Genomic DNA, 9,880 nt, shown 5'->3' on the forward strand with positions numbered 1-9,880 from the left:
CTAATCTCTCTTGAGGAGCATCCCCGGCGCAGCAAAACCCTGGGCTCCAGCCCCCAAGCCGGGGGTCCCTCCCCAGAGTCCCCACGCGGGGTCCCCGCCGCCCCGGTCCCTCCATCACTAGGTGGCAGCCGGCGGTAAGGAATGACAGCCCCGCTCTGGCCCTGCCGCAGTCGCGGGCGGGTGGAGGGTTCCCCTGAGCCCCCTTCCTGCCGTCCGGGCAGCGATGGGCATCGGGGAAGGCTGTACTTGGAGGAGGCTTGTAAAAGACAGAGAGAATGACTTTTTACACGGGGAGATAGTGACAGGACAAGGGGCAGCTATTTTAAGCTAAAAGAGGAGAGATTTATATTAGATATTAGGAAGAAATTGTTCCCTGTGAGGGAGGTGAGGCCCTGGCACAGGGTGCCCAGAGGGGCTGTGACTGCCCTATGCCTGCCAGTGTCCAAGGGCAGGTTGGAAAGGGTTTGGAGCACCCTGGGATAATGGAAGCTGTCCCTGCCCATGGCAGGGGGTGGCACTGGATGAGCTTTAAAGTCCCTTCCAACTCAAACCAGTCTGGAATTCTATGACTTGCAAGAGGACATGGTTATCAGGGAAACCTCAGAAGACACTGCCTTGTGTCCCATGGGTCATGGAGTGCTTGGGAGCACATCTCCGATGCTCCTCACACAGGAAAGTTAAATGTTCAGCAAAGGGCAGAACAAAGGGAGACAAGGCTGGACTGAGGAGGGAAGTGCAACCCAAATCTGAAGGCTGCAATAGACCCAAATCACCCCCAGCTCACAGGAGGCCTGTGGGAGGGTGCACAGAGTTGTCCCTGATGGAGGCAGGATGGGACTGGCTCCATCTTTGGCCCAGGGACTTATGTTCTCTCCCAGTGTGTCCCTTGGCACCCACCACCCATCAGAGCTAGAGGGCAGCTGCCAAGCTGCTGGTGTGGCACTGCTGGGCTGCTGATGGGTGGCAACAGCCTGTGATGGCCTGTGTGTCGAGACTGGTGCTCAGCCACATCTGGGCACATGGGACAGCAAGAGGGATGGATGGTAGAGTGAGAGGGCAACTGGGGTCGCTGGTTCCCCAGAGCTGTTCTCTGGGACATCCCCTGGGTATGGCCGTGCAGGTGCACCCCTTCACCTGACTGGGGCGGCACTTGGAGCAGCATGTCAGAGCGGAGATGGCACAGCCCTATGTCCATCTGGGAGCTGTGTCAGCGCCCTCGGGTTGGATGTTGGTGTGCCGCTGGGTGTCCCACGTGTGCTCTGATCTGCCTGGTCCCCGTGTATCCAGCCAGAAGCATCAGCCAGGCTTCTCCGTGCCCGGAGATGTGGGGACACATCTACCCACACGTGTCTGTCTGCACAGCTCTTCTCTGCCTGGCCCCTCCACCCCAAAACTCCGGGAAACCTTCCCATGCATGCCCGGGGGACGAACCGCCCTGTCCCCGTCCTGGCGCTCTCCCCGTGCCCGCGCCGTCGCTCGGCTGCCCGGCCGTACAGATGCTCCTCCGCCGCGCCGGGTCGCAGCCTCCACCCTCACGTGCGTCTGCTTTTTGTGTCCTTCTCGCTGCGGGTCGGGCTCTACCCCGTCCCTCCCGCCCCTCTGCCGCCCGCGGCCTCCGGCGCAGCCCCCACCGGAGCCAGCCACACACACAAGTGAACTTTTCTGCGTTTTCCAGCAATTAAAAAGAATAAAGCAACAGTTGTCTCCAGGCAGGGCATGGATCCTGGTGACCCTGATTTTCTGAGTGGCTGGGCAGGGTGAATGGGGCTATTGAGACCCCGATGACTGGCATCTCCACTCCAGGATTGTCTCCCCTTCCAAGTCCCCCTCCCCGCGTTCTCCTCCTCCCTACCCTCCTCCTCGCTTTTAATTTCCTTCCTGCAGAGAGCTGCTCATCCCCTTCCCATTGGCCAAAGGCCTGAAAGGGAATGGAGGAGACAAGGGAAGGATTAAAGACGCTCTGCTTAGGAGCAGGCAGCCTGAATACAAGATGCACCGGCTGGGAAAGAATGGAGTCTTAGTGGGGCACCAGATCAGACCCGCCTCCGCCGCATTCAACCCGGCCTGCATTCCTGCATTGCTAAGCAGGGACCTTTCTCCCCGGCCAACCTCTCGAAGGGACGCCCCGACCCCTGTCCCACCTGCTGCCGCAGGTAGACCTGCCCAGGATGGTCCCACCACACCCCTCGAGGTGTAAGCCACGATGGAAGACCTCAGTATTTGCAGTTCTTCTGTGTCAGCCTGTTTAGCTCAGGACACAATGTCCCCAGCCAGTCCCACAAGGATGAGAAGGCATCTGGGGCAGCTCTTGGAGCAGTCTGGGAGCAATGTGGGGCAATTCATGGCTCTGGGATGTTCCCAGCCCTCGCCGCAGCAGAGCTGGAGAAGGGCTGGGACAGCTCCAGCCACAGCCTTGGCAGCAGAGATGGTAGTGCCCCAGTGCTTGTAAACTGTGTTATTTCTTAGAAGATTCCCTAAAACCCCACAGTGTTCCCTGCCCTTCTCAGTGCCTCCCAGCGCTATGCAGGTTGGGGTGCAAATGGGGCTGCTCTGAGGGCAAGTCTCAGGCGGGTAGGTCCTCAGGAAGGGCTGGAGCAGAGTGAGATGATGGGTGGGCTCAGGGTCACACTGGGAATGAGGGGTGCCTGAGGGCAATGCTGGACCATAGCAACCTGTTACTGACCCATGGAGAGACATATGGAGAGTCAACCAGGAGCAGGACTGTGGTGTTGGCAGCATCTGAAGCTTTCCATGTCTCTCCATGCTGGGGCAACACTTCATGCCCTGCCTCAGGTGAGGCACAGGTTGAAGTGAATCCCCTGGTCAAAGCAGTGTGGGACGGGCGCCCACTGTCTCTGCCCAAGGACACTCCATGGAGGCTGGAGCAGCACAGCCCCTACCTGTTTCTAATGAGCTGGGTCAATCTGTAGTTTGCATGCAAGTTCCCCATGGGAACTTCTCCATGAACAGGGAATTTGAGGCTGACTCCTGTCTGGACTGGTTTCCTTCATGGGATAGGGGGAAGTTGCTCTCAGAAACCTCTCGGGGTCCCTGCTGACATTCACTTCAGAGAGCTGATTTCTGAGAGAACACATCCCTTGTGGAGCCCAGAAAGGTGCCAGAGTGAACAAGATTCTCCCTGGCCTGAGGAGTGGGGTGGTCTGCAGTGGGAAGCAGGGATGGGGTGCGTCAGCCAAGTCCTACAGCCCTGAAATCTCACCTGTGAAGGCACCTCAGGGACCCTACACAGAGGAGCAACTTGGAGAGCCAGGGACCCCATGCATGGACACACTCTGGGCACTGCTCACACAGCTTTGGGGTCCTGCACTGCAGGGACAGGGGTGTGAGCTCCTGTGGGCCATGTCCCATGTAGTGGTTAACCTAATCTTCAGTTTCCTGAGGGTTGTCCCACCTCTCCCCATTTTCTGATCTAGATCTCTTGCTGGTTTGGTCCCTCATGCACCCCGAATCTGTGCAGCACCTGCAGTGGTCAGCACGGAGCCCTGGTGACCAGGTAAACATGAATGTAGAAGCCCAGCGTGGGATATGGCTGAGGAGGCCATGGAGGTGGCCTGTTGGGGCAGCCTTGATCACCTTCCAGACTCTGCATTGTACTGGTGCAGAGCAGGATTCAGGCACCAAAAGACAGCACTGTGTGCCAGCTGAGATGCTTCAGGGTGCCCAGGAGATGGCTCTAGAACCTGGTGCAGAGGCCAGGAAGGATATGCCAGGACATCACGAGCAGTAAAATGAGCTTAGGGAAGCTCTTTGTGCTTCCATCCTTCCCTTTCTTCCACAGTGGAACCCAGATGCCACCTCAGATGGACCCCCATGGTCAGAGCTGAATCTCACCCCACTGATGAAGCTGTGCAGGAGGGTCCCAGGTATTGCTGCCTCCTAAGCACTGCAGGTGACCATCATGGTCTCCATGGTCCAGCTGACATAATTTGTTCCTAACATGTTAAACCCATGAATTCAAAAGATTTTTCAGTATCTGGTACTAAAAGCCTCATCTCCTGAAGTTCTGTGTTTCCAGCAGAAACTTAGTCCCTGAGAAGACCATGAAATCCCTCCTGGAGGTGAGTGTCCATTTCCATCCCAGAAGACAAAAGAAGAAAATGCCCACCTATTTTTTCCCCAGAGAAAAATCCCATCCTTTCAGGCATCCCACCATCGACCTCAGCAGTCGATAGGGAGCCCACTGCATATCCACCTCTATCCCTGCTTCCTCCTGCTCAGGGAATAAGATCTCTGCTCTTTGCACCAGCAAGCTGCTCTGACTTTAGGGCAAAATAGCTGCCCTTGCCTGGGGGAGATCTTTGCCACCCTCAAATCTGGGTGTCCCCATTGCCCTGTCATTGCTGTATGACTCTCCAGCACTGTCAGCGGGCAGGAGATGTGGGGGCCCCCATCCTCCTGCACCCCCAGGCTCCAGTACAGCCTGTAGGAACCAGGGGCTCCATCCCACTGGAGAAGCCCAAGACTCCCATGTGGGGAAGAACCCTGGATCTCAGGGGAAAGACAACTGGTCTCCCTGTGCGGTGCCAGAGGCTTTTGTCCTCCCTCCATCGAGCCCAGGGGCTGGAGCTGGGTGATTCCCAGCCCAGAGGGGATGGAGAGCCCTTCCCTCTGCCCGGCACCGGTGGAGAGGGACCATTCTCTTTAATGCAATGCTATGAATACTCGGGGTCTTTCTGCTCGCTGTTTAATGGATTTGAATGTGAAAAGGTGGTGGAATTGGGAAGAAGGGAAGAGAGGGGGGAGGCCAGGCCTCTTTGTTCAGGGATGCTGCTCCAGCCTTGGATTTATTTAGCATTTGGAGGGCTCTGGGGTCTTTCTCTCCTCCCCTGCCCTGCAAAGGCTCGCTCCCTTTTCTGCCTCATGCTTATTAGCATAGCAGCTGCTCAGGAGAGGGGCTAGGCAGGAGAAAAGGATTGAGGCGTCCAGGAAATGAATAGGAGGGAAAAAAATAGCTTAAAAGGACAGAGGCTTTGAATGAGGTGGAGCAGTGAGTGGAAAATGGGACAGGGGCGGCTCAGAGTTGTCACCGTAGCTGTGAATGTGAGCAAGGAGAAATATGGGGACCCAATGTGGGGCTAGGCTCCCTGTCTGGGCACTGTGCTGGGTGTCGAGGCCTGATCCTGGCACTGTGGCATGAGGCCAGGACTGCCCTGTGCGCCCCAGCTCCTGGGCACAGGCGGGCAGTGGGTGCTGAGCCAGCACCTTCCTGTACCTCCAGCCCAGCTCCCTAGGGCCACCAGGTGCCCCAAGCCCCTGATGCTGGATTGGGGTCCCCCATTTGTGACCTCCAAACCGAAGCCTCCAGTGACAGGCCCAGTAAGTGTCACAGCACCTGCCAGCTCCCCAAGGGTGGCAGGCTTCTGGAAATCCAGCAATCATCTCCAAGGGGCAAGCTGGGCATGGGATGGGGCACTCAGTGAAACCTTTACAGCACACTCCAACCGGTGCCTCCAGCTCCTCCACCCACTCCAGGGAAAGCCCTCCAGCCACTGTGTGATTGAGTGGTTTAGGCATAATTAAAGGAAATCAGGAGTCCAGGGAGCTGCCAGCCAGCTCCTCCCCCAGCTGGAGGGGTGACCACACTGAGACATCAGAGTCTAGTCCAGGGCAGGAAACCCTGAGGGTTGCACACATCCAGAGCCTCTTTGTGCAACTGCATTCATGAGTGAGAGCATTCCTGGGGACTGCACATGGTTGAGAAGGGATTTTTCACCTGCAGAAAACAAGAACAGAGATGGCAGTCTTGGGCTGAGAGGAGGTTGCACAATCACTGCTTCCAAGCAGAGGCTCTCATTGGTTGCAGGATTCATTTGAAGCCAGGATCTGTTCATTCTGCTGTCACATTTCAGAGCACAAACCATCAGTCCCAGGGCGCTGCTCAGGCTCCCTGTGAAGGCTCAGCCTCAGCTGCCCCCTAATGTATCACAGCAGAGTCACCAAGTGCTGGTCAGTCAATATCCCCTCTGTTCATGTCCCCTCCAGCCACTGCTGTGCAGGGCTCTGCTTACTGGGCCCACTCTGCCACTGCTTCATGCTTGTGTCCACATCCTCCATGCCTCACTGAGGAGGGGTCAGCAGAGCCATAGCCATCCTACTGGGGTAAACATGCAGCTGGTTGGGCAATTTTTCCCTTCTGGGGAGCCTCTTCATAAAAAGAGCCAGGAGAACACCACCAGCACAGCTGGGTTGAGATCTGCCATCATCTGATCGTGCTGCTGGAGATGCTGCTCTCCTTGGCTTGCTCTCAGGGTCTGCTCCCAGCCACAGGGCACTCTTGGAGTCAGGCTCAATGAGGAGTTCCCAGTTAAAATGGTTGTCCCAACCATGCCCAATCCCATCATTGCTCCAGCTGTCCAGCTTTACCTCTCTCCATTCTTCTACCTGTCCCTTACCCATCCATCCCACCAGGCCTCCATTGCCCGTCCCTTCCAGCCAGCTCCTCTCCCTGCATTCTTCCACCCGTCCATGTCCCCAGTGATGCCCCCAGGCCCTCTGCCATCCCTCAATCCCTCCAGCCAAGCACCTTCCACCCTTCCAGATCCTAACCCCATCCACTGTTTTCCCCAAAAACGGACAAACCACGATGTTGTCCTGCTTGACCATTTCTCCCCATGAAAAGAAGCCTGTAAAAAGTCAAAAATTCCACTGAACCTACATGTCTGTGTCCCATCCAGGGTGAGACCCAGAGGTCACCTCTCCCTGGGCACCCTAAGATGGATGCTCATGGTGGCAGAGGAACTCCGCAGCTGCAGAAGTTTTGGGAGGAGGTTTCTCCTTTCTGCACAATGAAGCAGCATCATTCCTGGGGGCATGATGTGTGCCCTGGGGGGCACTTGCTGCACCAAGGAGAAATTGGAGCTGCCTACACCATGCTGAGAACATCCTGGGGAGGACACAGTCCTCCAAGCATGGGGGTCTGTAGAGTGACAGTGATTTCAGGGCATGGGGGATGGCACCGAAAATCCCATGCTTACCTCATGGCAGTGCGTGAAGCTCATATACACCCCAAGAACAGCAAAAAATTACTCCATGCTGCAGGAACAGGGTGACCTGGGATGGATATGGGGGATAGGACCTCTGCACCCAGTCCCAGCACCAAATACTGTGGCAGCTTTGGGTCAGCAGCGAAAACAGGCTGAAACCCTCAGCTGTCCTGTCCTGCACGATGCACTGAGGAGGCTGATGCTGCTGACCATTCATCCATCCATCCATCCATCCATCCATCCATCCATCCATCCGTAGGGATGGAGCCCAGAATGCCTTGATAAGGGGCAAAAAATTCTGAAGTTTGGAAATGAGGCCAGCCTGGCTAGGCAGCCTGAGCCACCGGCTCCTTGCTGACACCGAACAGAAGTTGATTATGATTCTTTTTTGTTAAAAAAGGTAACTCCTCTTCGGACCATCGGGCTGCGGCATTATCATAGTCATACAAACGCCAAACAAAGCATCTATTTAAAATGTCCTGAATTTTGATTACAGCCTGTCCCCCCTTGCTTGCCCGCTCGCTGTCTTTCTTTCTCATTCATTACTTACTCCCTGTGTTAAGCTCCCTGAAATTCAAATAAAATCCCACCTCCTCCCCCACATCCATATGTGACGGCCGATTCAGTGCCGATGGCCGGGCTTGACGGATGAAGGGCAATAGAAGAGAAGACAAAGCTGTCAAACCTCGCTGAGCTGTGTTGACTTCCCATCGCCCCCCAGCCGGAGGGGAGCCCGATCCATCTGGTTTGGAGTCAGCAGCACAAACAAAAGCAAAAGACAATGGCAGGAAGCACTTGAAAGTTCAAATTCTTGCTTTGGTTTCTCTTGGAACAACAGCACCTACGTAATGTGGCCAATGGACAATGACAGGCAGCCGGGGACAGGCAAAAATGCCAGAAGAATGTGCTTACACCACCAAACCACCCAATATTTTTGTGTTATTTGAACAAAAATAGAAAAGGGAAAGAACAAGAGGGTAAAAAAAATCAAGTCTTTGATGTTTCTAGATTTCTTGGACAGGGTTTCTGTAGAGGAAAGATGCAAAGTGAGGTAGCCATGGGCCTTGGGAGGAGCCCGGCACCAGGGCATCTGCTGCCCAGGGTGCTTGGCCCTGGGGGTGGGGTTCAGCTGAGTCCTTAGCACATTCCCACTGCTGGGGCCATCACAGGTGGGCAACACAGAGGGGCTTTGCTGGGCTTGACTCCAGGGAGGTGCCCAAATAAGGGACTGCTGGAGACCCCAGCCCACCCCATCCACAGTGGGGAGAGGAAGCCACGCACAGGAATGCTGTGTTTCCCCAGAAAAACTGGTCCTTGAGGTGGTGGCTGGCCCAGCCTAGCTCTCTGGGGCCCTCGGACAAGGTGAAGGATGAGAAGCTGCAGGGCTGAGCTGAGCCAGGTGAGCCCAGCTCTGTGAAATCCCAACGCAGGCGCCAGAACGAGGTTTTGCAGCATTCCAAGTGCAAAGGGATGAGGCTGGGATTATTTCCACCCACAGGTGTAACCCCGTGTGCCCTCGGGAGCACAGCCACTGTGAGGTTTGGTGGCAGAGGCTGGTGGTCAATGTCACAGAGTGCCACAACTGGAGAGGGCAGTGGTGCTCGCCCCACACCTCCAACAGATTTGGAGTCAGCAGCTGCCACAGCACCCTGGGTGAAGGAACTCCAGGACCACCAGTGGTTGTGACTAATGGTTTTGGCATCATCTTTTTTCTCCTGCTCAAATGCATCTGGGACATTTGGTGCCAGTATTATCCACACTGGGCTGCTGCCCGGGAGGTTGCATGTCCCCAGGGCACCTGGGGACACCAGCCGTGTCTGTGCCAGGCACTGGCCCATGCTGGCAGCAGACGGCACAGCACTTGGCACATTGGAGTGGAGTTTGGCCAGCCTGGAAAGGCCACACTGAGCCTTTTCTCCAGGTTCCCCCCCCGCCCCCACCCTGTGCTTGTAGGACGCCACTCCTTGCATCCCTGGGAACCCACACCCAGAGCCAAACAGCACAGCACAAATGTCCCTGGGATTTAGGCATTTGCAGAGCTGGCAGAATTATTGATAGAGAAAGAGCCTCATCCGACCCCCAGTAGTGCCAGTGAGGGAGGCTTGCCTGCATCGTGCCTTCAAAAGGCCCGGCCTCGGGCAGAGCCCAGCAGGGCAGGCACGGGGCTGCCTCTGCTCTCCCCCTTCCTGGAGCAGCCGGGTCCTGCGGGAGAGCCTCCAGAGGCACAGCCCTGCTGGGCCCTGCTCCGCTCTGAGCCGTGCCAGAGGATACAGATGCTTTTGGTGATGGAGAGGCCACACTGACCCTCACCCTCTGCCCCTTCCTTGGGGCACTGAAGACTGCACTGATCCCATCCCCACAGCCTGAGGGGCCTCAAACTGTTGCTGGGGCCCAGGCTGGAATCAAAAAGCTGGGAATGTTCACAGGGAGCTATAGGGCGCTCAGCCAGACAGGCTGGAGCTGCAAAATGCAGCCCCAAAAATGCACCCCAAATCCCCCATCCCAGGACAGGCTGCGAGCCCTCCCCTCACTCCCTGGGGACAGGTGGCTTCTTTAGCAATATCTCAAACAGCACATGTCCATCCAGCACCAGGGCTTGTTTGGTCTGAGTCGTCACCCCTCTAGCAGTCTCTGAATGCTGGGATGGGGCAAGCCAGGACACCCCTGAGCCCAGGGGACTTCCTCCAACCTGTGGGAAGGAGCCACACTTCCCCCCAAATCCAGCCCAGCCATCCCCCTCCAGGGGTGCATCCAAACCCAGAACAGCTGCAGGTTTGACACCACAAGAGACACCTGGGGTCCCAGCCAGCCACCCCCACTACAGCAAACACCCAGCAATGCCAATAACCACGTGGAAAAGAACAAACCAAACAACC

The sequence above is a fragment of the Motacilla alba genome, chromosome 17, assembly GCF_015832195.1.
Source record: "Motacilla alba alba isolate MOTALB_02 chromosome 17, Motacilla_alba_V1.0_pri, whole genome shotgun sequence".
Taxonomy (NCBI): domain Eukaryota; kingdom Metazoa; phylum Chordata; class Aves; order Passeriformes; family Motacillidae; genus Motacilla; species Motacilla alba.